The following is a 25,646-nucleotide window of genomic DNA, read 5'->3' as shown; positions in this document are numbered from 1 at the left end:
TACCCAGGAGGGCGGGAGGACTCAGGCAGCAAACAAGCTGACAGCGAGCGATGGCTTGCTGATGCCTGCCAGCCCATGTACACAGCCGCGGTATGCTGTGTCTGCGTCGCCCGCCGGCAGCCCTAAGGCCGGCATGCATCAGCAAAACAGCAGCCCGAAGCCCTTGCTGCATGCCGAGCCTAGTATGCATGGTATCGGTTGCGCGGCACGAGGTACGTCAATCGGGGATCATTTTAGTTTATCCGAAAAGGCTTCAAACATATTCACGTCAACACATACAGACTCAAATTTGCATAATATTAATGTTCGCGCAGCCTCTGTTTTGGAAGAGGCAAAAACTTATTCGCGTGAAGAGGTTATTGCGTTTGGAGGGATTTCGGAGGAAAGCATACGGGGGACTCGATCAAGTGCAAGGATCGGAGCTCAACCCAATGTTGATGACACGCAAATGCAGCGGGCAATGGGCTCGGCACAGCGAATGTCCGTGTACAATGTGCCTGGTACGTCGACTCCGAACAAAGTCTCTTTGTTATCGTTTACATGTTCCAATATTATTGACAAGGCTAAGTCTATGGGGGTGTCTTTGGGTAATTCAACCGAGGTAGAAAATGTCTCTGCTAAGGTGATTCTGGACAATGAATGTAGGAGGTCTTTAACTTTATTAAAACCAAATGAGAATTCTGATGAAGTTGGTATATGTTTACTGGTTAATAGGGCTTCAAGTTTATGTGAGGATTTGAATGATGAGGAAAATTTGTTAGATGATGAGTTTTCTATTGAGCAACCGACTGTAGTAAATGGTGCTAAGATTAAAAAAAAGAAGAAGGCCGTTGATAAGGCACCTCTTCGTAGAAGCACCCGAACCAAATTTAAAAAATCATACTCTTGAAATGGAATAGTGAGGGGTTTCGAGATCCTGGAAAGCATCTGTTTGTCAAAGAGGCGATTCGGGAGTATAGGTTAGACTTTATTGCGCTGTTGGAAACAGGAAGATCTAATTTTTCGAATGCATTCATAGCCTGTCTGTCGGGGGACGCTGACTTCGCATGGTTTTGTTTGCCACCAATGGGTCGGTCTGGAGGGATTTTGGTTGGTATTAATACATCTACTCTTCAAATTAAAAGGGTGGACAATGGGGATTTCTGTGTTAAGTTCCATGTCCGCTGTAAACATGATGGTTTTGAATGGATTTTAGTGTCCGTGTATGGAGCGGCACAAGATGCTCGTAAATCTGAATTTTTGTCTGAACTGGTTAGGATTTGTGATACTGAGTCTTTACCTATACTCTTGGCTGGGGATTTTAACATATTTCGTAAACCGGAGGAGAAAAGTAATGATAATTTTAGTCCTAGATGGCCTTTTATGTTTAATGCAATCATTGAGAACTTAAACCTGAGGGAAATCGCTCTATCTGGTCGTCAATATACGTGGGCGAATAGGCGAGTTATCCCAACTTATGAGAAATTTGACATACTAGCAAGTGTGGAGTGGGAACAAAAATTTCCTCTTGTTTCGGTGCGAGCTTTGTCCCGAGCTGGATCGGATCACACTCCACTTCTAATTGATTTGGGTAATAAGGCTCATCGGGGTAACAATGCGCGTTTCTCTTTCGAACTATCTTGGTTTGAACAAGATGGTTTTGAAGAGATAGTGGCCAGAGAATGGGCGGCTGGTCCTGTTGGGAAAACACCGATTGTGACTTGGCAAAATAAAATTAGACATTTGAGAAGATTTTTGAGGGGATGGGCAAAAAATATAAGTGGAAAATATAAGAAAGAGAAGGAACGGCTGTTGAATCTCATTGACTTTTTAGACATTCAAGCTGAAACATGTCCTCTAACTGAGAGGGAAAGGCTTGATTTAAAAAAAGCGAATGATCAATTGAATAAACTTAGACGAGAAGAAGAGATCAAATGGGCACAAAGGGCGAAAGTGAAACATATACAGGAGGGAGGGAACAACATAAAATACTTCCATCTGATTGCAAATGGTAAACATAGGAAGAATTTTTTTTTCCAATTAGAACAAGAAGAAGGCACTATTGTGGGTGATGATAATTTGAAAGTATACATCACTGAATACTATAAGAAACTTTTTGGACCTCCTGAGGACAACTCTTTTGAAATGATGGAAACCCGTACGGATGATATTCCTCAAATTTCGGAAGAGGAAAATGCTCTCCTAACGGCGAACTTCTCTGAGGAAGAAGTTTTTGAAGCCATATCTCAAATGGAACATAACAAGTCGCCGGGGCCGGATGGGTTTCCCGCGGAGTTTTACCAACGATTTTGGGAGGTTATTAAAAAGAACCTGATGGCCATGTTTGGCCACTTCCAGGGTGGTGGTTTCCCTTTGTTCAAGCTAAATTTTAGAATTATTACCCTACTACCTAAAAAAGAAAATGCGGTGCAAATTCAGCAATACATGCCTATATGCTTACTAAATGCCAGTTTCAAAATATTCACCAAAGTTTCCACTAATTGAGTATCGGTAGTAGCACACAAAATAATAAAACCTACTCAGACGGCTTTTATGCCTGGTAGACATATTTTGGAAGGAGTTGTTGTTTTGCATGATACAATCCATGAATTGCATTGTAAAAAGATGGATGGGGTTCTATTTAAAATCGACTTCGAGAAGGCATATGACAAGGTGAAGTGGCCTTTCCTTCAACAAGTTTTGCGGATGAAGGGTTTTAACCCAATTTGGTGTGATCGCATTAAAAATTTTGTTCGGGGGGAAGTGTTGGGATAAAGGTTAATGATGACATTGGTCATAATTTTCAAACAAAAAAGGGTCTGAGGCAGGGAGATCCGTTATCCCCTATTCTATTTAATATCATAGCTGATATGTTAGCCATTTTGATTATGCGGGCTAAGGAAGCTGGCCATGTGGGTAGTCTCATTCCTCATTTGGTTGAGGGGGGGGGGGGGGGTGTCTGTCTTGCAATACGCCGATGACACTATCATTTTTATGGAGCATGACATAGAAAAAGCGGTAAATATGAAACTTATCTTGTGCATTTTTGAGCAGTTATCGGGACTAAAGATAAATTTTCATAAGAGCGAATTATTTTGTTTTGGTAAAGCATCAGAGATGGAACACCAGTATAAAGAAATATTTGGGTGTGCTTCTGGGTCTTTGCCTATTAGATATCTTGGTATTCCAATTCATCACCGTATGCTCCGTAACTCTGAATGGAATCCGGTAGAAAATAGATTTGCTGCAAAGTTAGGATGTTGGAGGGGAAAGATGCTATCGTATGGGGATCGCCTTACCCTTATCAACTCTGTGCTTACTAGTCTACCTATGTTTATGCTATCTGTTTTGGAGATTCCGATAGGAGTGAGAAAGAGACTTGATTTTTATCGATCACGCTTCTTTTGGCAATCCGATGAACATAAGAAGAAATATAGATTGACTCGTTGGAATATAATATGTAGACCGAAAGATCAAGGGGGTTTAGGTACTGAAGTTCTTGAACTGAAAAATAAATGTTTGCTAAGCAAATGGCTTTTCAAATTACTAACCGAGGAGGGAATGTGGCAACAGCTGTTACATAATAAATATCTCAAACATAAGACTTTAGCCCAAGTAGAGGAGAAACCATCTGATTCTCCATTTTGGAAGGGTTTATTGCGGGTTAAATCTGATTTCTTCGAGCGGGGAAAATTCAAGTTGGGGGATGGGTCGAGGACTAGGTTCTGGGAAGATGTATGGTTGGGTGAGGTGCCGTTGGCGCAACAATATCCATCCCTGTACAATATTGTACAACGGAAAAATGTTTTGGTTTCAACGGTTTTGGGTCAAGTGCCTATTAACATTGGTTTTAGGAGATTCCTAAATGAACATAAGTGGACTTTGTGGCTGCATCTATGTGAACGTTTAATGTCGGTGCAGCTAACTAATGAATCTGATAAGTTTATCTGGAAGTTAACAGAGTCGGGTTTGTTTTCAGTTAAATCTATGTACTTGGATCTTATGAACGGTCATACTAGATTTCTGCGTAAGTATCTTTGGAAGATCAAAATACCCCTTAAGATTAATTTTTTATGTGGTTTCTTATTAGCAATAAGGTTTTGTTGACTAAGGATAATTTGACAAAGAGAAAGTGGACAGGTTGTCAAAAATGTTGTTTCTGTGATGAGAATGAGACTATTGACCACTTGTTTATTTCCTGTCCGTTTGCAAAACTAATTTGGAGGATGGTTTTCTTTTCCTATAACATTCCTCCTCCATCCAATATTACAAATATGTTCGGTAATTGGTTGAATGGAGTGAATAAGAATGATAAAGAACATATTCGGATTGGTGTTTCTGCAATTTGCTGGTCGATATGGACTACTAGAAATGATATTGTGTTTAATAAACAGAAGGAAACCAATTTTTTGCAGGTTATTCTTCGTGCAGCGCATTGGATACAGCTATGTGCATACCTTCTTCCGGAGGAGCAGCGGGATATAATGGTTACTGGATGCAACTATTTATTGACGGTCACACGGGATTGTTATTTCTAGGCTATTGGATGGCGGCATGTTAGAAGAATCGAAGATGGATAGTCTTTGTATACTTTTCATCTTTGTTTGGTTGATCCTTGTTGCGATCTTAGATACTGCATGATTGTAATAAGCTTATACTTTGAACATTTTTTTGAATAAAAGACATGGCTGTGTGCATCTATTGATGCAGAGGCCGGGGCTACGCTCCCATATCAAAAAAAAATCATGTGGCCAAGACACAAAGTCTTGACCGCCATGCCGACTGATGGGAATCTGCAATATAGTCGTCGCCAACTCATTATGGAAGAACGCTCGTATCGTTTCCTCCTCCCGGGCTGTTCCTTCCTCATCTATCTATTATATTATTAAAACAACAAACAACCAACGGTGGAGATTTCTCAACCTAAAACTAAGATTTAGAAATGGTGAAGATTTATCACGTATAGCCACATATTTGCAAAAAAAAAGTGATACACGGATAGATGTGCAAGGTCAACACGTATGTCACGTCCAATCTAAAAAGGGTTGCCGCACAGGAAAGAAATTTTAAACAGACATATCTACAAGAAAGAAAATTTAAAAGGTACACAGATAGATATTTAAGGTCAACACGCACGTCGATCCATGTATAAGCGATCAAAATCAATGGGAGATCGACGCTCTTGATAGCTTTCATCTGACAGAAGAGATCATGCCAAGCTGCGGCCGGTAGGCGACCCTGGAGGACGATGCCAGGGATGACGCGATCTGCTCCGGCGACCACATGACAGAGCAAATCGATGAAGGAGTTGCACCTGCTACCGTCTCCCAGGCCCCAGCACTTCACCAAGGTCGAACTAGATGCTGCTAGGTCAGCTCTACGGCGCCGTCATCGTCTCATCATACGCCCAAAAATCTTCAAGGATCTCCCAACACTTAGGTTGGTACAAGACGGATGTGTTCACGAAGGTCAAGAACGAGATACTGCGAGGCCAGCTCCACGGCGCCATCATCTTCAACGATCTACTCGGATGGATGAAAGGAACGACGTACCATCGATCGGCCGGATAATCAACAGATTGATATTGCCAGCGGCGAGCGGCATCATGTTTAACTAATGGTGGAGCGGTGCGCGCATGGGCGATCGACATGATCATCATCAAAGTGCTAGATGCAAAAGCTGGAGCTTAGCTACTAATGGATCAGGAGGCGGGAGGAGATGTTGCTGGTAGAGCTCCACAGCGACATCCCCGTCGTCATCATGCGCCCCAGTTTCTCCAAGGACCCCCTCCTTGGATGGATCCGAGGTACCGTAGATATGCCGGATATTCTTAGATCGATCGATCACGGGAGGCGAGCGGCAGCAAGATTAATTAACAGCAGATGCGTGCAGGGGCGGAGCCAGGGATATAATTGAGAGGGGGCAATTTGTGGTATCAGGGTTGTATTTAGCTTTGTGAGAGGGGACATCAATGGTGAAAACTTAACATATTAGCTTGTTAGTGAAAACTGAGTGGGGGCATTGGCCCCCACAAGCTTGTACCTGCATCCGCCCATGGATGCGTGCATGGATGCGAGATGATCGACGCGCACTAAGGGTGTGTTCGGTTCCAGAATTTGGTGGAACGGAACCGGTCCGTTCCGTGCCTAGGACAAGTTCCTGTGTTCGGTTTGGTCGGAGGAACGGAACCGAGTAGTTCCTAGGAACGGCATATTCCTCAGATATGCGGAATGCACCCATCCGGCCAAATCGGTAGAACGGCGAGGAACGGATCGCTAACCAGCCAAACTAATCCTTCATTAGCACGCGGTAGGCGACGGGAGGCGACGGCGGCGCTCGCAGGTGGAGGCGGCGGCGGCGCTCGCAGGCGGTGGCGGCGGCGGTGGCGCTGCAGGCGGAGGCGGCGTCGGCGCGCGCGCAGGCTGCAGCGGCGGCGCTCACAGGCGGAGGCGACGGCGCGCGCGGAGGCGGCGGCGGCGCTCGCAGGCGGAGGCGGCGGCGCGCAGGCGACGGCGGTGGCGTGCGCAGGAGGCAGCGGTAGCGCTCGTGCAGTTTCCGATTTGATGTTCTTTTTCCTCCATTAGCCAGTTTTGAGTCAAATTAGCCCGTTTTGAGACAAAAGACAAAGTTTAAGTATAATTATGGCTATTCCGTTCCGCTCCGAATTCCCCCAACCGAACAAAAAATGGAACCGTTCCGTTCCTCAATTTTGTCTAAACCGAACACGGGGTTGGAACCGTCCCATGACCTCGGAATGGAACCGTTCCGTTCCATCCCCTCCGGTTCCAGAACCGAACACATCCTAAGAAGCAGAACCTGGAGCTTAGCATAATGGATACTCCGCCGCGTCTGCGTGTCATGCAGGCAGCAAAGTTCCTGTACAAGGTGGAGAACTATTGTTTTCCTTTTGCTGGATATGTCAACGCCACCACTTTTTAAAGTAAGAGTACAGCTGAAGAAGTAATCCAGTACGAGTAATGTCAACACGTACGTCTTCATGTGTGTTTTTGGCTGCTTCCATCTCAACAATTATCGCAGCTTCCTTATTATAAAAATCCCATGTTCATTTTCTGTAGTTAAATCACCGATTTCTGATCTAAATTCATATCACCGATAAACAACTATTCTTCGATGTAGTTCGGAAGGAAACAACAACATTATACCAAGAAACTGAGTGAGCTGACCGCGAGATGACTAATATGCAACATTACAGTAAGTGCAGCGAGTATGTTTGATTTAATCAATTCGTCTATCGTTAAGCTACTACCAGGATATAGATTTTCGGCTACTACAGATGAAAGAATAATTTGAGCAATTTCAATGTTGTAGAATATGCAAATATCGCGTGGTAAGCATAAAATAAAAATAGTTTTGTGTACAATATATAAAGGTAAAGTACTTGAAAATGATCATCATATAATTTTTAAGTTATTGGTTTGAATTCACTAAGGATTAATGCTCTACAAGAACAGTTAGAGAAAGATCAACAATGACCAGGTACGGCAATAGTCATATTTACATTTATAACTTCCATGTGATACTATCGACTTACAAAATATTTGTTTAAATTTGAAGATGTTATTACATTTCTCACCAAGATTAAGTCAGTAGTCAAGGATGGCATTGCCTACGGACAAATTCCAGATGTCCACGAGGATAAAATTCTAATACCAAGTAAATACAAATTGAGACTCAGTTTGTATTTCAAGTGTATAATTAAACCTATAATTTAGAATTTAATCTATAGTGTGATAAATTAGACTCAAATCATGAATAAATTTCACTCATCATGTAGGTGAGTATTTGTAATGAATAGGGTTTTGGGGGAACCGGCACTACCCCAAAGGGAGAGGCCTATCTCATATATATATAGGCATACAAGATACAAATACAACCGTATACGGTATACATACAAATACAGCTACTATACATGTCTAACACCCTCCCTCAATCTTAGCCACTTCGTAAAGAATCAAGAAGGGTAAGATTGCGCCTGCAAGCCTCAAACTGTGGTAGAGGTAATGGCTTCGTGAAGATGTCAGCAAGTTGATCCTTAGAGGAGATGAACTTGATTTGTAGTAGCCGTTTTGCAACACGTTCCCTCACAAAATGAAAGTCAACTTCAATGTGCTTTGTTCGGGCATGGAATACCGGATTTGCAGAAAGGTATGTAGCACCGATGTTATCACACCAAAGTATAGGGGGTCTCGGCTGAGGAATACCCAACTCCTTAATCAGCGACTGTACCCAAATGAGCTCAGCAGTAGCATTACCAACAGCCTTGTATTCTGCTTCAGTACTACTGCGAGAAACTGTCGCCTGTTTGCGAGCACTCCAGGCAATCAAGGTAGAGCCAAAGAAGACCGCATAACCCCCCGTGGATCACCTGTCATCAGGATTGCCTGCCCAATCAGCATCAGAATAAGCCGAGAGCACAACAGAAGAACTCGGCCGAATATGGAGACCGTGGGACACTGTAAGACGCACATAACGCAAAATACGCTTGACGGCAGACCAATGAGTGTCACGAGGCTCATGAAGATATTGGCAAACTCGATTGACAGCAAAAGAGATATCTGGGCGAGTAATAGTCAGGTACTGGAGACCACCAACAATGCTCCTGTACTCAGTGGCATCAGCAGAAGAGAGAAGCTCACCATCGACAGCAGTGATTTTCTCGGTGGAGGACATGGGAGTCGCAACTGTCTTACACTTCAGCATGCCAGCCCGTCGCAAAAGATCCAGGGAATACTTCTTCTGTGTCAGAATCAAGCCACGGTTCCAATGAGTCACTTCCAAACCAAGAAAGAAGTGAAGCTGACCAAGATCCTTGATAGCAAAATCAGCACCCAATGATTTAATAAGAGCATCGGCAGCCATAGGAGACGAGCTGACCAGAATAATGTCATCGACATACACCAAGAGATACATAGTAACCTCGGGCTTCTGCAGAAGAAATAAGGAGGAATCAGCTGTAGAGGGCACAAAACCACGAGCACGAAGCGCAGTGGCAAGACGCGCATGCCAAGCACGAGGAGCCTGCTTCAGACCATAGAGAGCTTTAGTGAGTCGACATAGATAATCTGGACGAGCCGAATCAACAAAACCAGGGGGCTGACGCATATACACCTCCTCCTCCAATAAACCATGCAGAAAGGCATTCTGCACATCTAGCTGACGCATAGACCAACCGCGAGTAACTGCAATGGAGAGAAGTACCCTGATGGTCGTGGGCTTAATGACAGGACTGAATGTATCTTCATAATCCAGGCCATAGCGCTGCCGAAAACCTCTGGCAACAAGACGCGCTTTGTAGCGCTCAATAGACCCATCAGCATGTTTCTTCACTTTGAAAACCCATTTAGAATCAATGACATTGACCCGAGGTGGCGGAGGAACAAGTGTCCAAGTCTGATTACGAAGCAGAGCTTGATATTCCAATTCCATAGCTTCTCTCCAATGAGGCACACTCATAGCAGCTTGATAATTGCGAGGTTCAGCAGAAGGATCAGCAAGTGCAGCAGCAAGACAGGCAGCGTACCATGCAACAGTACCATCAGTGCGCTGAAGAGGTCGAACGATGCCACTACGACTGCGCGTGTGTGGGCGATGAGCCACAGGAGCAACAGCCGTCGGAGGAACAGGGGGCGCCGCGGCAGAACTGTCCGCAGACCCAGGCGGAGACGAGGCGGACGCTGGAGAGGCGCGCTGAGGCGAGGCAGGCTCGGGCGCCGAGGGCCCGGGCGACGTGGGCGCGGGCGACACGGGCGCGGGTGACGAGGGCGCAGGCGACGAAGGCGCGGGCGACGGGCGGTCAGCGCCCGGTGCATGGGCACGATCCCCGGTGCCATGCACAGGTGGATCGGCCACTGCATGGGCACGGTCAGCAGAGCCACGCGGAGGCGATGAGGGCGTCGCAGAAGAAGGCGACGTCGGCCAGGCGACGTGGGCGTCTGCATGGGCACGACCATCGAGGCCATGCAATGGAGTGCCGTGATCGATGTGATCCACAGCCGCGGTAGGAGGTGCCGCGGAAGACAGTGGGGTCGACGGCGCGACGTCCTCCAACAGCTCCAACCGAGCTCCACGACCAGTACCTGCACCATGGTTAGACAACAACAGAGGAGAATATGCAGCATCTACAAATTGGTCAGCAGGAACAGTAGTGGAAGGAGGTGGAGATGATTCAACTGTGGAGGACGGTAGGTTGGCAAAAGGAAACAGTTTTTCATCAAAGACGACATCCCTAGAGATATAGACACGATTGGTAGGAACATGAAGACATTTGTAGCCCTTGTGAAGAGAACTATACCCAAGAAAAACACATTTTTTAGAGCGGAATTCCAACTTGCGTTTATTGTATGGGCGTAAGTGAGGCCAACAGGCACACCCAAACACCTTTTAAAAAGTGTAGTCAGGAACTTCATGTAAGAGCAATTCAATGGGTGTCTTCATATTAAGAACTCTAGTGGGAGTACGATTGATAAGAAAACAAGCAGTGGTGAAGGCATCACTCCAGAATCGAAAAGGAACAGATGCATGAGCAAGTAAAGTAAGGCCAGTTTCAACAATGTGACGATGCTTACGTTCAACAGTACCATTTTGCTGATGTGTATGAGGACATGCTAAACGGTGAGAGATCCCAAGCTTTTGAAAGAAGGTGTTGAGGTTGCGATACTCGCTACCCCAATCAGACTGAACATGAATAATTTTGTGTTTGAGAAGCCGTTCAACATGAGTTTGAAACTGAATAAAAACATTGAACACATCAGATTTGCGCTTAATAAGATATAACCAAGTAAAGCGACTATAAGCATCGATAAAACTGACATAGTATTTATGACCACTGACAGAAACATCAGCAGGACCCCACACATCTGAAAACACAATTTCTAGAGGATTCTTAACTTCTCGACTAGAGGATGAAAAGGAGAGTTGATGACTCTTGCCCTGCTGACATGCATCACACACTGCAGGATCTTTATTACTAGACAAACTAGGAAGCTCATGACGATGAAGAATATGGCGAACAATAGGTGTGGCTGGATGACCAAAGCGAGCATGCCACTGTGACGATGAAGTGCGAACTCCGCTGAAGACTTGGGATGCACGGGGTGAGTCCAACCGATAGAGACCTTGACATAGGCGCCCACTAAGAAGAATGTCCCTCGTGGCTCGATCCTTAACAAAAAGATCAAAAGGGTGAAATTCACAAAAGACATTATTATCATAAGTGAGTTTTGGAACTGAAAGGAGACTACGTGTCACAGAGGGAACTCTAAGGACATTACGAAGGCGGAGATTCCTATTGGCATGTCTAGTAAGAAGAGATGCTTGACCAATATGAGAGATGTGCATACCTGCCCCATTGGCGGTGTGAACCTTGTCGGAACCATGGTAGGCATCACGTGTATGGAGCTTCCCCAACTCACTCGTCAGATGATCCGTAGCACCGGTGTCCATGTACCAGTGGGGATCAACATAGGTCTGAGTGTTCCCCTGCTGACCCTGGGGAGCGGGGCGATCGGCCATGGCAGCCTGACGGGCATTGTTGCGGGTGTCCTTGCCGTCATTGCCGATGCCGAGGAAGCTGCGCTGAAACCGGCGATGACACTTGGAGGCGAGGTGACCGTCACGACCACACAGCTGACAAGTGCGCTGGGGACGGCCACCGCCCGAGTGATCCGGTGAAGGCGCGGAGTTCTTGGGGATGTAGATCTTCCCCGAGGTAGGCGCCGTGTAAGAGGGAGGCCGTGCTCCCCCTTTGTTGGCGGCGAGGGCGGACACGTCCCCGTGGCCACCGCGCTCCCGTCGCCCAGGACGGGCCTCCACACGCTGTTCAGTGTTGAGGAGGCGCTGGTACAGCTCGTGAGGAGGCATCGGAGAGGTGGCGGCGCGCTCATTAACCACCTCAACAAGGCCATCGTACTCTTCATCGAGACCATTGACGACGTAGGAGGTGAACTCGGAGTCGCGAAGAGGCTGACCAATAGAAGCCAGCGTGTCCGCAAGCTCACGTACTTTGTTGTAGTAGTCCGTGACGCTGAGATCAAGCTTCTCACATTCGCCGAGTTGGCGACGGAGAGCATTGGCGCGGGCCTGAGACTGCGCCAAGAAGGTCTTCTCCAGGGTGCTCCACGCCTCATGCGAGGTTTTGGCGAAGACGACGAGCCCAGCGACCCCCGGCGTGAGGGAGCCCTGGATCGAGGAGAGGTTGGCCTGATCCTGCCCAGTCCACACACGGTGAGCCGGGTTGATGACCGGCCCGTGCACGCCGTCTACCAGCGCGGGAGGGCAGGGGAGGGTACCGTCGACGTAGCCCATGAGGTAGTGGCTCCGAAGGAGAGGAAGGACCTGCGCACGCCAGAAGATATAATTTTCCGGCGACAGTTTAATGGTAATATGATTACCAAAGTGATAGGGCGCCGGGAGCGGGCCAGAGGAGTCCGGCGCCGGGGACAGCGCAGCCGAGGGCGCGACCACCGCGGAGACAGCCGGCTGAGAGGCCGGCGGTGGAGGATCCGCGGACGAAACGCCAGCAGCGGAGGAGGCCGCGGACGCGCCGAGGACCTGAAGCTGCAGCGCGGACGGGGCCGCGGACGACGATGCCGACGGCGGATGCGAGAACATGGAGCCGACGGCGATCGTCCCGATCGACGAGCCAGACATGGCGGCGTGGTCGAGCGGCCTGTTCAGCAGCGCGGCGAGGGAGGCCGGCAGGAGGCCGGCGTTGGTGAGGCCGGTGGTCGAGGACGAACCCGACATGGCGAGGCGGAAGCGTGGGATCGAAGACACGGCGGCAGCGGCGACCTAGGGTTTGAGAGACCTAGGGTTAGGGGCGGCGCCGACCTAGTCTGATACCATGTAATGAATAGGGTTTTGGGGGAACCGGCACTACCCCAAAGGGAGAGGCCTATCTCATATATATATAGGCATACAAGATACAAATACAACCGTATACGGTATACATACAAATACAGCTACTATACATGTCTAACAGTATTTAATAGCAATTCGCATTGTCCTTAATGTTAACTCAACAATGGTGCAAAATTAAATGGCAGGTCCAGTTAACAGTGTTGGCATGCTTTTTGTGTTCAGTTAGACATATTATATTAACTGTTTGGATACTTCAAAGAGTCAATCTGCACTACAATAATATATACTCATAATCTATTAGCGACAGAAATAGCAGAAAATATTGGTGCAAATCTAAATACCCATCAAACCCATGAATATCCTTTAGGGCCATATAAATAGTAAATTGATTGTGACGAACCAATGTTGCTGACTCACTTCGCACAAACAGGGATGCATATATCAGATAAAAAATTGAAATTTAGGATGTCTCAACAATGATATTTGGACAAATCATGACGGTCGGTCCTAAGAAATAGGACCAAGTTAGTATTATGTGATGGAATGAGAAATGCACATTGTGAATGGTAGCTATATATAATACATTTTTTTTAGAAAAACCAAGGCATTAAATAATAGATGAACGCCGAGCCATACCATACACGCGCACACAAATGAAAATCCAAACTAAACTAAATATTGCAAGATATGAATCATGATTCTAGCCGCGCAAAGTGCGTGGGCCACCCCGCTAGTTCATTAAGAAACGAACCTTGGCACACTACTCCAGACGAACTGAACCGTATCTCCCCCCCCCCCCCCCCCCCCTAAAAACACAACCTGAAGTGTACCGCGTGTACTTTCTGTATGTGGAAACGATATTTGTTCGCGTCTTTCAGTGGAGATGCTTTCGAACAGATACAACGTCCTGGTCCCGGTAACTCGCATCAGCTACTACCAGCGCTAGTTTTACACCTTTTTTTGTTTGTCTCGCCCCAAGCGAGAGAAAAAATTGGAACGGACGCTGCAAGTGGATTTCACTGCCCCTTATTGGAACGAGAATACATTGGAAGAATAAACATTCGGCGAAATAATTTCACCACTATAACCCTTTTTAGCCATGCATGTCTCCTCAGCGCTGCAGCTAGCCCTGTCACCCCGTGGTACACGGCACCGCACTCGTCGCCAGCATGAACTGGTAGGCTCCACGTGTGCAAGTTCCACGCCCTGTGCCGAGGCGCAGCACTATGATGTGCCACGCCCTGCCATACGGTGCGACAAATCTACTTGGATTTAGTCGGCCTGAGCGGCACAATCCAATCCAGTTCCTATTCCTCATCCCCCAGACACGCGTGCTGGTGGAGGGCAGTGGCGGCCGCTATGGTCCCTCTCCTTCTCCTCTAATCATCTACCAAAAACCTACAGATTTGAAGGGTTTCTCCGGGGATCTTGATTTCAACCTGTTTCCCTAGGTATTCTCCCTCACTCCCCTCAATTTCATCCAAAATTCTATCGCATTTGCTCAAATTTTGTTATTTTAGAGAAACCCTATTTTATGAAAAAAAAATATAGATTGATATGCACTTTTAATCTTGTAGCATGCGAATAGCACGTGTGTGACTATGTTTAGGTCTCGTGTGATCTAGATTTGTAGTTCACATACGGAAGGTCACATGCTCACATATTAGTTTTTGTATTCTAACATTTGCTCAGACTAATAATTTTTATATGCTCACATGTGTAGGATGACACTTCTAGATCCTCACTATGATGATAAACACCATGCCTACTTGATGTTAAAATGGATATGGAATAATCAAAGTTGTATGTGTGCAGGTCCAGACCCCTCCGACTTAGGTGTCACGAGGCCTCCTCAGGAAAGATGCCATACGATGAGCGATACACGGAGCACATCTAGAAGCTAGGACTCCTCCCATTCATTCGTATGGTCAGCCGGTCAACACCGAACATGAACCCTTCTACGATCACCACGCTTGTCGATCGTTAGAGGCCGGAGACACACAGTTTCCACCTTCGGACCAGGGAGATGACTGATGTTTGACCTTATTGGTAAGGTTCATGGGGATACTATAAACAAGAAGGCGGGAAAATTAAGGGTCTCGGCCGGGGCTACTTTCTCTTGGATCTCACGGAACTTCAAGACAATCGTGTGTAATAGACATAAGCAAAATGGCATCAGAGCTTTTAGCTCTAGACCTGGTTATATGGCTGGAGTTTTCTTTTCGTTTTGTCCCACTATGCTGTTAAGTTTGTTTCTGGAAATGAAAAAGGAGCTCGGGAGCGCTTCCTGTTAGTCTAAAAAATATGACATAAGAAAAAGTGTGGAAGATGGAGATCATAGTGCCGAAAGAATGACATATAGAAATAAAAAAAAATAGGGATAAACCTTTTTTACTCTTTTTGGATATGTTAAAAATAGATATTATATATACAAATCGAACAAATTTATGAATAAACCATATATGTTTTGCATCTATGTCCTCTTCTATATAATATAGTATATTTGTGACGATCAAATTTTGTGAATAAAAACATAAATCATCTACGAAACTTACATAGTATGTGTATCTACTAGCTGAGCTAGGAACGTGAGCACTGCCTCCTCCCGTTCTATAAAATTCAGATGCCCATGCATTTAGATACACGTCCATCTCTAGTAGCTTAGTAATAAAATGTTTTTTGCTTCATGTTGTTTAAAGTTCTAAGAGCATCTCCAGCCGCGTCCCTCAAAGCATCCCCAAAGAAATTTGGGCGCGCCGGACCAAAAAAACCGTTTCAGCCGCGTCCCCCAAATTCCATTTTTGTCCGGCGCGCCCCGGTACGGTGTCCGGCGCTCCGAGCCCGTCCCCGTCCCACAGGGGACGCTCCGGGCACGCCGGACACAACGAAAAGCGAGGCGGGTTCCCACATGTCGGCGACTATTTGCATAAACCGTTGGTTCGCGCCTCTTTTCTCGTCGCTCCTTCCTTCCCGCGCCTCCCACCCCTCCGCCGCCGCTGGATTTCCCGGCCGTTTGGGCGTCTGATCTTTGCTGAAAGTCGGCACCGTCGTCGCGGCTGGGGCTCCCGCCGGTCGTGTCGCCGCCGCCGCTTCGCCAGCGCGTCCCAGAACGCGCCGTCAAATCCGCCCCACCTCCGCACACACAAGGTGCTCGACGACTTGCCAGGTAGGCGCGATTGGCCGCTGTTCGTTGCATCGTCTGCCTCGGCGCAATTTTAACCATTGATTTTGCTTTAGCCATGGACATCGACGATGAGATGCTTGCCCTGCTGCTGGAGGACGAGCAAGGCTTCGACGATGACCTGCGGGAGCATTTGCTGATCATCGCGTCCCTCCAGGACATGGTTGACGTTGAGGCGGAGAAGAGGAAGAGGCCACGCCGCGGAGGATCAAGGCGGGGGAGAAGGAAGTCCAAGCCCCGGCAGAGGATGGAGGGGCATACCATGCTGCACAACGACTACTTTGCAGACGGTGCAACACATGAAGACAATTTTCGGCGCCGGTACAGGATGAGCAAGGGCCTGTACATGAATATCCTCCACGGCGTTCGAGAGTTCGACCCCTACTTCAAGCTCAAGCTCGACGCTGTAGGTGTTGTCGGGTTCTCGTCCATTCAGAAGTGCACCGCCGCCATGAGGATGCTTGCATACGGAGCACCTGCCGATACACAGGACGACTACCTTCGCATGAGTGAGTCTACAGCCATTGAGTGCATGTACAAGTTTTGCCGAACTGCGGTGGGAAAGTTTGGCAAATACTACTTGAGAGGGCCAACTGAGGAAGAGACTGCAAGGATCATGGCACAAAATGCTGCCAGAGGATTCCCTGGAATGCTTGGAAGCACCGATTGCATGCACTGGGCATGGAAGAACTGCCCGTTTGCTTGGCAAGGTATATACAAAGGGCGTCATGGATATTGTAGTGTGGTGCTTGAAGCTGTGGCAGATTATGACCTGTGGATTTGGCATTCTTTCTTTCGCATGGCGGGATCACACAATGACATCAACGTGTTGCAGCAGTCTCCGGTGTTCAGCAGACTAGTGGAAGGGCATGCTCCACCATGCAACTATGAGATCAATGGCCACCTGTAACACCCCTCTTTTAGCTAAACCTAATTAGGTTTTGATTGTGCATCATGAGCATCATGATTATTTTTCCTAAGAAAATTGCATAAGGAAATGATTTTGAAAACCCTAATGTTGGTTTGAATCTCTCTCAAATTCAAATTCTCCAAAGTGTTTCCAAAAGTTTTCAAACAAAATACATGGCCTTAAGTATATTTTGAAGGCCATGGATAGTTTCTAAATTTTAAAGAAGTTTGAAACTTCAAACAGATTTCAAATACCAAAAAGAGTTTGGAAACAGAAGTAGAAACAAATTTTGGAAAAAAAGAGAGAGAAACCCCTCTCTCCCTTCCCTAGGCCGCAGCCCAACTCTTTCCCCTCTCTCCCCTCCCTGCACAACCCAGTAGGCCGGCCCAGCTCCACCTCTTTTGGCCCAACCCCACCCCTAGGGGGGTATTTGCAAAACACCCCATCGTTTTCAACCGCACGATGGGGGACGCAGCTCGGTGGCAGTACCTCCGCTGCCGGCCAGCGTCAAGATCCTCGCCGCCGCCCCCTAGCGCGTATAAAGACCCCTCCGCCGCCTCAACGAACCCTAGGAACCCCTTTTCCCCTTCTCCATCGGTTTCTTTCGCGAAATAGAAACCCTAGCCCTCGCAGTAGGTCCGGCCGACGTCTATCGCCGCCGCTCCTCGCCTTCCCAAGCTCCGGCGAGGGTCCCTCGAGCTTCGCCTCGCTGCCCCGACCCTCCTGGCCGAAGGAATCGGCCCGGGAGGCCCCCAATCGACGGGGACATCCCCGTCTTCCTCGTCACCGGCGCAGCCTCCGTCGAAGCTCGCCGGCGTTCCTCAGCTCCTCCGCCCTCGCCGTCAACTCCATCAGCTTCTTGGTGAGCTGCTGCTCCTCCTGGCACCCTCGGCACTCCCTCTTCCCCTCTGGTTCGTCGCCGCCACGAGCACCTGTCCCGGCCGCCGCTCGTCCTCGTCGCCGGCCGATCTCCGGCGACCTTCCCGAAGCGGCGCCGCCACCAAACTGCACCTCGCAGCCCCGCGCGTCAAACGCGCTATCGCGCGCGCCCGGGCGTGCCCTGCAGTGCCGCCGCTGCTCGTCACCGGCGCCGGCCACCATCGGTTGACCCGGCGGTTGACCAAGGTGGGACCCGCCCCTGTTTTCCTTTTTCTTTTCTTTTATTTCTGTAAATGGAAAATACATTGACAGGTGGACCCCTCTGTCAGGTTTTTAATAATTTCAGAAATATTTAGGAAAAGATTAAATCCATGACATGTGGGTCCAGTCTGTCATGATTTTAATATTTTCCAGGATTTTCCAGAAATGATTTAAAATGAATAAAACTTGTAAAATTCATAACTTATTCATTTTAAATCAGAAAAATATGTATAATATATAAAAATTTTCAGAAAAATGAGATCTACATTTTGGTAGCAAAATCATGCATTGTTACACAACTTTGAACCCTAGTTATTTTAGAAGAACTAAATCAACCCCTTCTGAGGCTCCGGAACTACTAACCCTAGTCCCGTCGAACCCCAGTTAAATTGATGATGTCTTAGGGTTATTTCAGTACCTAATTAACATATCATATCATCATACTTGTATGCGCATTGCATCGATGCCATGTGTTGATTGTTGTTCTACCTTTCCGGTGTTTTCTTCTTCGCGTTCGATAGAGCAAGTGCCCGAGACGATGAAGATCGACAATGACGCAACTCAATACTTGTCCACCGATGAACAATTCAAGCATGGGATCTTCGAAGATCCACATTGGTTTGTCAGGGACAAAGGCAAGCCCTAGCCTGGTTCACATTATGATTTCAAAATGCTTTTACTTCCGGTTCCTACATATTGCATTCGTTTCCAATATGTTTTATCGGCAGGGATAGTTATCCTATGTGTGTTGCATTTACCATCCTTGTAGCCTAAATACTCTGATCCACTGCTCCCAGCAAGACTAGGTTTGAGCTTGTGTGCATCGATAGAGCCGTTGTATCGAATATGCTTAGCCATGCTTAGTTGACGAATTCTGATCCATCCGGTTGATGAATCAGAGCTGCAATTGAACCTAGTATGGCATGATGACGTGGTAAGATCGGTGATGATAATTAAACATGCTTAAAGGCTTGGATGGGCCGCCACATGGGGATGTGGTGATTTGACTCATTCTCGCCGATACTAGGACCTGAGGTTCTCGCCTTCGGAACCAAGACTGAGCGTACAACCACACGGGGCCCATGGGAACCCCTTGGCCCGAACTTGCCTAGCTTACCCATGAGTCAATTAGTTTACGAGTTCCATTTGGCATTCTGCATGGCGAAGGCATGGACAAGGTTTTCAAAGGTGCATCATACAGGGACGTGGCTAGGGTGAAGGATGCTGGAGGCATTGAACTGGATCCCCTGCGCACAATGACCGGGACCGCCTCAGAGAATGGCTACCTACGATGACAGAGTTCCCCAGTTAGATTGACTCATGGAATAGGCGAAGCAAGGGAAAGGTTTTGGTCGACCACCCTCTACCGGCACGCCAAGGAAGCGTGTACATGAAGGTGCTAAGAGTCGGTCGACGCGTGTGGGTAAAGTTGTACACCTCTGCAGGGTAAATCTTTTCGAAAAGCCGTGCCCACGGTTACGGACGACTTGGTGATGGATTCTGTGATCATAGACAACATGAACTTAATCGTAAAACTTGGAATCAATGTGTGATAAGGATCCCTCCTCGGGGTATCGAGGGGGTGCTCCTAGTTGATAGGTTCAGCTGATGATGAAGATTCGGTGGATTCAATATGATGATCAGTAGAGCTAGAGATATCGCTCTCTTATCCCTTTTTAAAATGATCTGAATAGACGAGCTTTTGCTCCCTCTTGTTTTATAAAGGAAAACTGGCTTTCTGCAAAATAAGCTCCACATAAAGCCTCGCATACCAGTTTTGCTAAAAGGTTGTACCAAGTCTTGCTGAGTCCCTGTACTCAGCTTTGCATGCTTTGTTTCAGACAAAGTCGCTCCGACAAATGAAGGTTTCTAGGTCGACATCGACGAGTAGCTTGGGATTCCCAGGTGGCAGCCTGGAATCTATGGGCTGGGACGTCGCCGTTATGCTCCTGGCCTCTTAGGCCTTTTGCTATCTTGCTATCTAGAATAGCATAACTTTGCTTCTGTTGGTTGATGAAATGTAAGGTCAGTGACCTCTGCTTGTAATACTTTGGTTCTTTGCTCAGTTACGAGCTTGTATTACTTCTTGAGTCGTAGAGTCACTATTGTGTTACCGATTCTCACCCTGTAGGCCCTAGAGATCTAGGTTAGGCTTATGCCAGATGCAGATCTGGGTTTGTCTAGCCCTGACCTCCGGGGTCGCCGACACCACCAATATACCAAAGGCTATTATCTAGCCGATGGTATATATCCAACATGGGCCACTTTTGTCAAAACAATATCGAATTCATCAGGTATGAAGAATTCCCACTTTGCTACGCGACAGGAGGCTTGCAGGAAGGATGTCGAGCGGGCATTTGGTGTGCTTCAAGCACAATTTTCCATTGTCCGATACCCTGCTCTAAGTTGGTCTCACGACCAAATGTGGGAGGTGATGCAGACTTGTGTGATCATGCACAACATGATCATCGAGGATAACCGCAAGAATCATGCCAGGACACATGTTGGTCCCTATGAGTGTCAGGGCCTCTTGCGGAGGTTGATCATGAGTTGCCTGCAGATTTTGCTTATTTTCTCACCATGCACGCAGAGATCCGTGATAGCAATGTTCATGAACAACTTGAAGCTGATCTCGTTGAGCATTTGTGGAGGATCAAAGAAAATACCGTAGCACCTTGATCTAGCATCTAGCCCTATTTGTTATATTTGTTTACTTGTTTTTTTGTTTGTTGTAATTTAATTTGAAAATAATCCTCGCAAACATTTTTATTCATATGCTATATTTGATAAATGGTTGTGTTAAAAAGAAGTATTTTAAATGTTTGGGGGAGGCGTTTGGGGGACGCGGCTGGGGAGCGACGTCCCCCAAACGCGGCACGAACAAAACACGTCCCCCAAACGCTCAATCCGGCGCGGTTTGGGGGACGCGGCTGGAGATGCTCTAAACACTAGCAGTAGTACAAATGGAAGATGTGATCTTATCTACTTGAGCTATGAAATTTTCTTATGGTACTGTAGTTTTCAATCTTCATTAGATATTGCATTTTAATGTTAATTGGAGGTATTTGGGAAAACAATTTCTCACAAATGAACTTGCTAGCCCTAGATCCACATGGAACAGCCATGGTAGCAAGATCTGTAGCAGGGGCATGTACGAACGCAGCAGCAGATACATCTAATTTCTCGTTCTTTTACTACACTCCACATGCAGTTCCGGTTTCTTCAAGGAAAGCTGAGCTAGGAAGCCTTCCATCTCCAAAGGATTGCCATATATTGTCACGGTCTAGAAAGACTGGCACAATTTTGGATGATTCATGTCACATTTCATGCGTTCTCGCGCTCCGCCCGGTGGTGGCTCTCGAATTTCTTGCCAGGTCGCTTTAAGTGTCACGAACACAACAGCGTTGCGCGGAAACCACGTAACGCGTACGGTGTAGGAATGCATCCACAAAGAAACCAAAAGCGTCACAGCCAATCCAAATCAGAAAAGAGAACAACTTCTGCGGGTTTTCTTTTGACATGAAGAGTGTCCTCCTATTTATTAACAACAATGGAAAAGCACGAAGAATAGCTAGCATGGGAAACAGATTGCACATCCATCGCTGATCAGTGATCACAATTTCAAATAGACGCCAAAACGACTGCTAGCGTTTTTGACAATCATCTAGTGTAGTTATTAGCCCCACGACCGAGCAATACGTACATTGCAGTACAGATCATGCCTTCCACGTTAAGCCAACTGCGCTACGCACCTTGTGCTCGTCAGACATCCAAGTGATGTGGCCGAACTCCCATGATCCGGCCGGCTTCACGGTTTCGCTGCGGAACTCCACCGTGTAGCTCTTCTTCTCCTTCTGCCGCTTCAACACAAGTGTCGTCGGCGTCACCTTCACCTTAACTCCGTGCGGCATCGCGACGGTTACGTTGTAGGTCTCGGACTGCTCAGACACCTTTGTCACGGTCCTTGTCAGCCTGCGGACGCGGGTGTCGCCGTCGAAGACCACCACGATCGTCGGATAGTTGAGGTTGGCCGCGCCGCCGGGGAGCGCCGTCCTGCATTTTGTGAGCTCCGGTACGAAGCGTCGAATCTGCGGTGCCGTGTAGTTGAAGGAGCAGAGAAAATCGACGTAATCTTGCGTCCCGGCGTCGTAGACCAAACCTGGGTCCATCGCCAGCGCCGGATCGACCATCCCGGCCCCGGCTGCCAGCGGCGTGGCGCTCCCGACGCCGCCGCTGTCCAGTATGGCCCCATCGGCGTTGTCGGTTATTTTAACTGTAGTGATCAGCGCCGACCGCACCATGGACGGTGTCCAGTCTTCGTGCACCTTCTTGATCAACGCGGCGACGCCGGCGACGTGCGGGCACGCCACGGAAGTCCCGGACATGATATTGTACTCCGTGCTCCTCGGGTCGACGTCGGGGTAAGACAAAGCAGCGCCGGACCAGGCGGCGAGGATGTTTACGCCCGGAGCGACGAGGTCCGGCTTCATGACCTCGGGGACCACCGTGTTTGGGCCACGGGACGAGAACCCCGCCACCACCGGCGCCCGGTTCTCGACGCCGGTGACCGTGTCGCAGGAGAACACGAACGAGGCCACCGGGTACGGCTCGGACGACATGTAAGCGTCCAACTTCTTGCGCTCCGTGTTGCTCATGCTGAGGCCGGGGAGGATGAACGCCCGGCCGGGGACCGCCTCCCGGAGGCGTTCTGTGCCTTCCACGGCGACTATACCGGCTCCACCGGCGCTCTGCACGTAGATGCCGCTCTTGAGGTCGCTCTGTTTATTGTCGCACACCACCACCTTTCCCGCGATCTTGTCGGGCGTCAGGTCATTCTCGCCGCAGGAAGCGAGCACGACCGGTAACATTCCCGTGCCGTTGGCCTTCCTGGCGTACAGAGACTGGCCTCTGAGCACCGCCCCGTTGCCGAGCTTGAGTGTCGCCGGGAACACGCGGTCCATGGTCGCGGCGCCTACCGTGGTCATCCACGGCGCCACGTTCACCACGGACGATGCCTCCGGGCCGCCGTTGCCGCCCCCGACGACGACGAAGACGCCGCTGCGGTCGGCGCCGAACATGGCGATGGAGACGACGTCGTCGTAGAACTGCGGGTTCGTCGAGCCTTCCACTCCGACGGACATGGAGATGACGTCCACGCCGTCGCTCACGGCGGCGTCAATCGCCGCGACAAGGCCGTGCTCGTCACATCCATCCGTGTTGCACGCCTTGTACATGGCGATCCGTGCATTGCTCGCCACGCCATGGGCGGTGCCGCTCGAAAACCCGGATAGGCTGGCGCCACGTACCTTCGATCCGGCGGCTGTGCCGGACACGTGGGTACCGTGGCCGACCTTGTCCCTTGGAGTGAGGGCGCCATCCAGCTCGGCGGTGAAGACCTTGGCCCCGACCAGCTTGTTGTTGCACAAGCTGGCGTTGAAGCCCTCCGCGTCGACGCACATGCCTTTCCAGGTCGACCGCACGGGGCCGAGACCGGTGTCGTTGAAGCTGGCGCTCTCCGGCCAGATGCCGGTGTCGATGAAGCCGATGATGATGCCGTCGCCGAAGTTGGAGTCATGCCAGGCGCCGAATGTCTCGTTGAGGCCCATGAACTCCGGCGATCTCGTCGTGTGGGTGTAGCGCACTCTGCTCTTGTACACGCCGGACACGCCAGGGGTCCTCGACATGCGCCGGGCCTCGTCGTCGGTGAGTCGAACAGAGAAACCGTGCATCACCGTGCCGTAGGTGTGCATGAGGCGGCTGGAGGAGCTCGTGGTGGCGCGAGGGGAGTGGGTGGCCACCATGGAACTGTACCACCGATCGAGGGTGGCGAACTGAGACGGCTTGGCCAGGTGGTTGGTTTGGATGATGTAGGTGTGGGAGAATGAAGAACGAGGCTTCTGCTCGGCAGTGGCATTCTTGGTCTTCTCCATGGTGGATGAGTGCGTGGGCTGAGCAAGGACCAAAACTAGCAAAGTGCAGTGCAAAAGGACTGAGAGTGTGGAAGCCATTGTTGGTGCTTGTGTGTGAGCTTGTGGTGGAGGAATGCATGTATGTATGTGGTTATGGCTTTATAGAGAGCTTGAGCTCATATGATGAAGTCAAGACTTAATCTTTTCTTGGCGAGGTTTTTGGACGATGGTGGCTGTTGTTGCTCCAAGCCTCGTCAGGCAGAGATGGCTGCGAAAGATGCGGCGTCTTTCCAGCATTGACTTTGAGAATTGATTTTGGTTCTGCCAGAAGTACTTTTGCGTGTGCAGCAAATAGCACAAAGAGGCTCATGGATGCCAAATACAAACAAAACGAAGCAGAATTCCATGGATGAAGAAGGGGTGAAACGGCCTCCACTACCCTTCTTTCCTTTTCTTAAAACTCAACTCAACTTGTCCCCTGCCTGCTTATCTCTGCTGAAGGAGATGCACCAATTAAAGGCGAGACTGAACATGCAAGCCCACAGTTTTCAGTTAACATTCTAGCTTCTGTATGAGGCTTGAAACTAACTGCCTAAATCTGTTCCCACTCTCCTCTGCTCGGTCGGGCAACTTGTGACACCACTACTGCAGTGCGGTCAAGACTTCACATTCTCTACAATTTATGCAATCTCAAAGTGGCATTGCGTCAAGACTTTGCTAGAAGAACAAATTTACACACTTTCTGGGCTTGGGCTGATCCTTCGTTTGACAAAGTATGTAACTGAGGAGGATTTCCAGGGACGTGCCGAATCAATGGGCAACAAATTCAGTATAGATTTAACTATTATTTCTAAGAATATAGAACTCCCCCAGGTTTCTGATGGGGAATAGAGAAGAACTGATGGGCAACAAATTGATGCACTGTCCCCTCCTTGTCAGCTATTATTGCAATATGCTAGAACAAGTAACCCTGCACTCTCAGGCATAGTGGAGAAACAGAAGTTAAGCACGGTATGGAGAAGAACAACGGAATCAAACGCCTTGCACATTCCCGCGATTTCTTTGCTGTACACATATTGCAGTCCTGCTGTTGCATCTCTATTGTCTCTTGGCGGAAACAGAGGTTATATATCACAGTCCTGCTGCTGCATTCCCACGATTTGTTTTTCTATAATTGATATTTATTTCGCTAGGAAGCATTTTCTGCGAGTGTGTAGCATGTTTTTTTTGATAAAGGAAATATACTAATATACCAGTTACACTTAGCCTCTGCAACAACGCACCACCCTAATGGCACTACGGATGCACACAGCCAAAAAAAAAAGGAAAAGAAAACTAAGAAACAAAAGTCCCGCTACAGTATCTCGGCCCTAACAACAACAATACATCCACCGCCAAGACAACATCTGAAGTACAGACTCTCCAAAAATGACGCCTCCAAGAAGGGAACAGTGCGCTAACACCATCGTCGCCCGATCAAAGATCTTAGGTTTTCACCCTGAAGATAGTCCCCGCTTCATTGCCTGGCACAATCAGTTAAGGCCAGACCTTGGGTTTTCACCCTGAAAGGTAGGACTCTGAACTTCACCCGTGTTGTCGCCCCCACTTTCATACCGCTGCTGTGAAGCCCGGAACACCAAGCAAATCC

The 25,646-nt window shown here is 48.3% G+C and overlaps 1 pseudogene; it reads right to left on the bottom strand.

The window, feature by feature from the left end:
- Positions 1–21,623: 21,623 nt before the first annotated feature.
- On the bottom strand, positions 21,624–24,137 carry LOC127333050 (subtilisin-like protease SBT1.6; annotated as a pseudogene).
- Between the last annotated feature and the right edge of the window lie 1,509 nt (positions 24,138–25,646).

Source organism: Lolium perenne, chromosome 2, assembly GCF_019359855.2.
Source record: "Lolium perenne isolate Kyuss_39 chromosome 2, Kyuss_2.0, whole genome shotgun sequence".
NCBI classification, from domain to species: domain Eukaryota; kingdom Viridiplantae; phylum Streptophyta; class Magnoliopsida; order Poales; family Poaceae; genus Lolium; species Lolium perenne.
The sequence above is the reverse complement of the archived record's forward strand: the minus strand, read 5'-3'. Positions and strand labels throughout refer to the sequence as shown.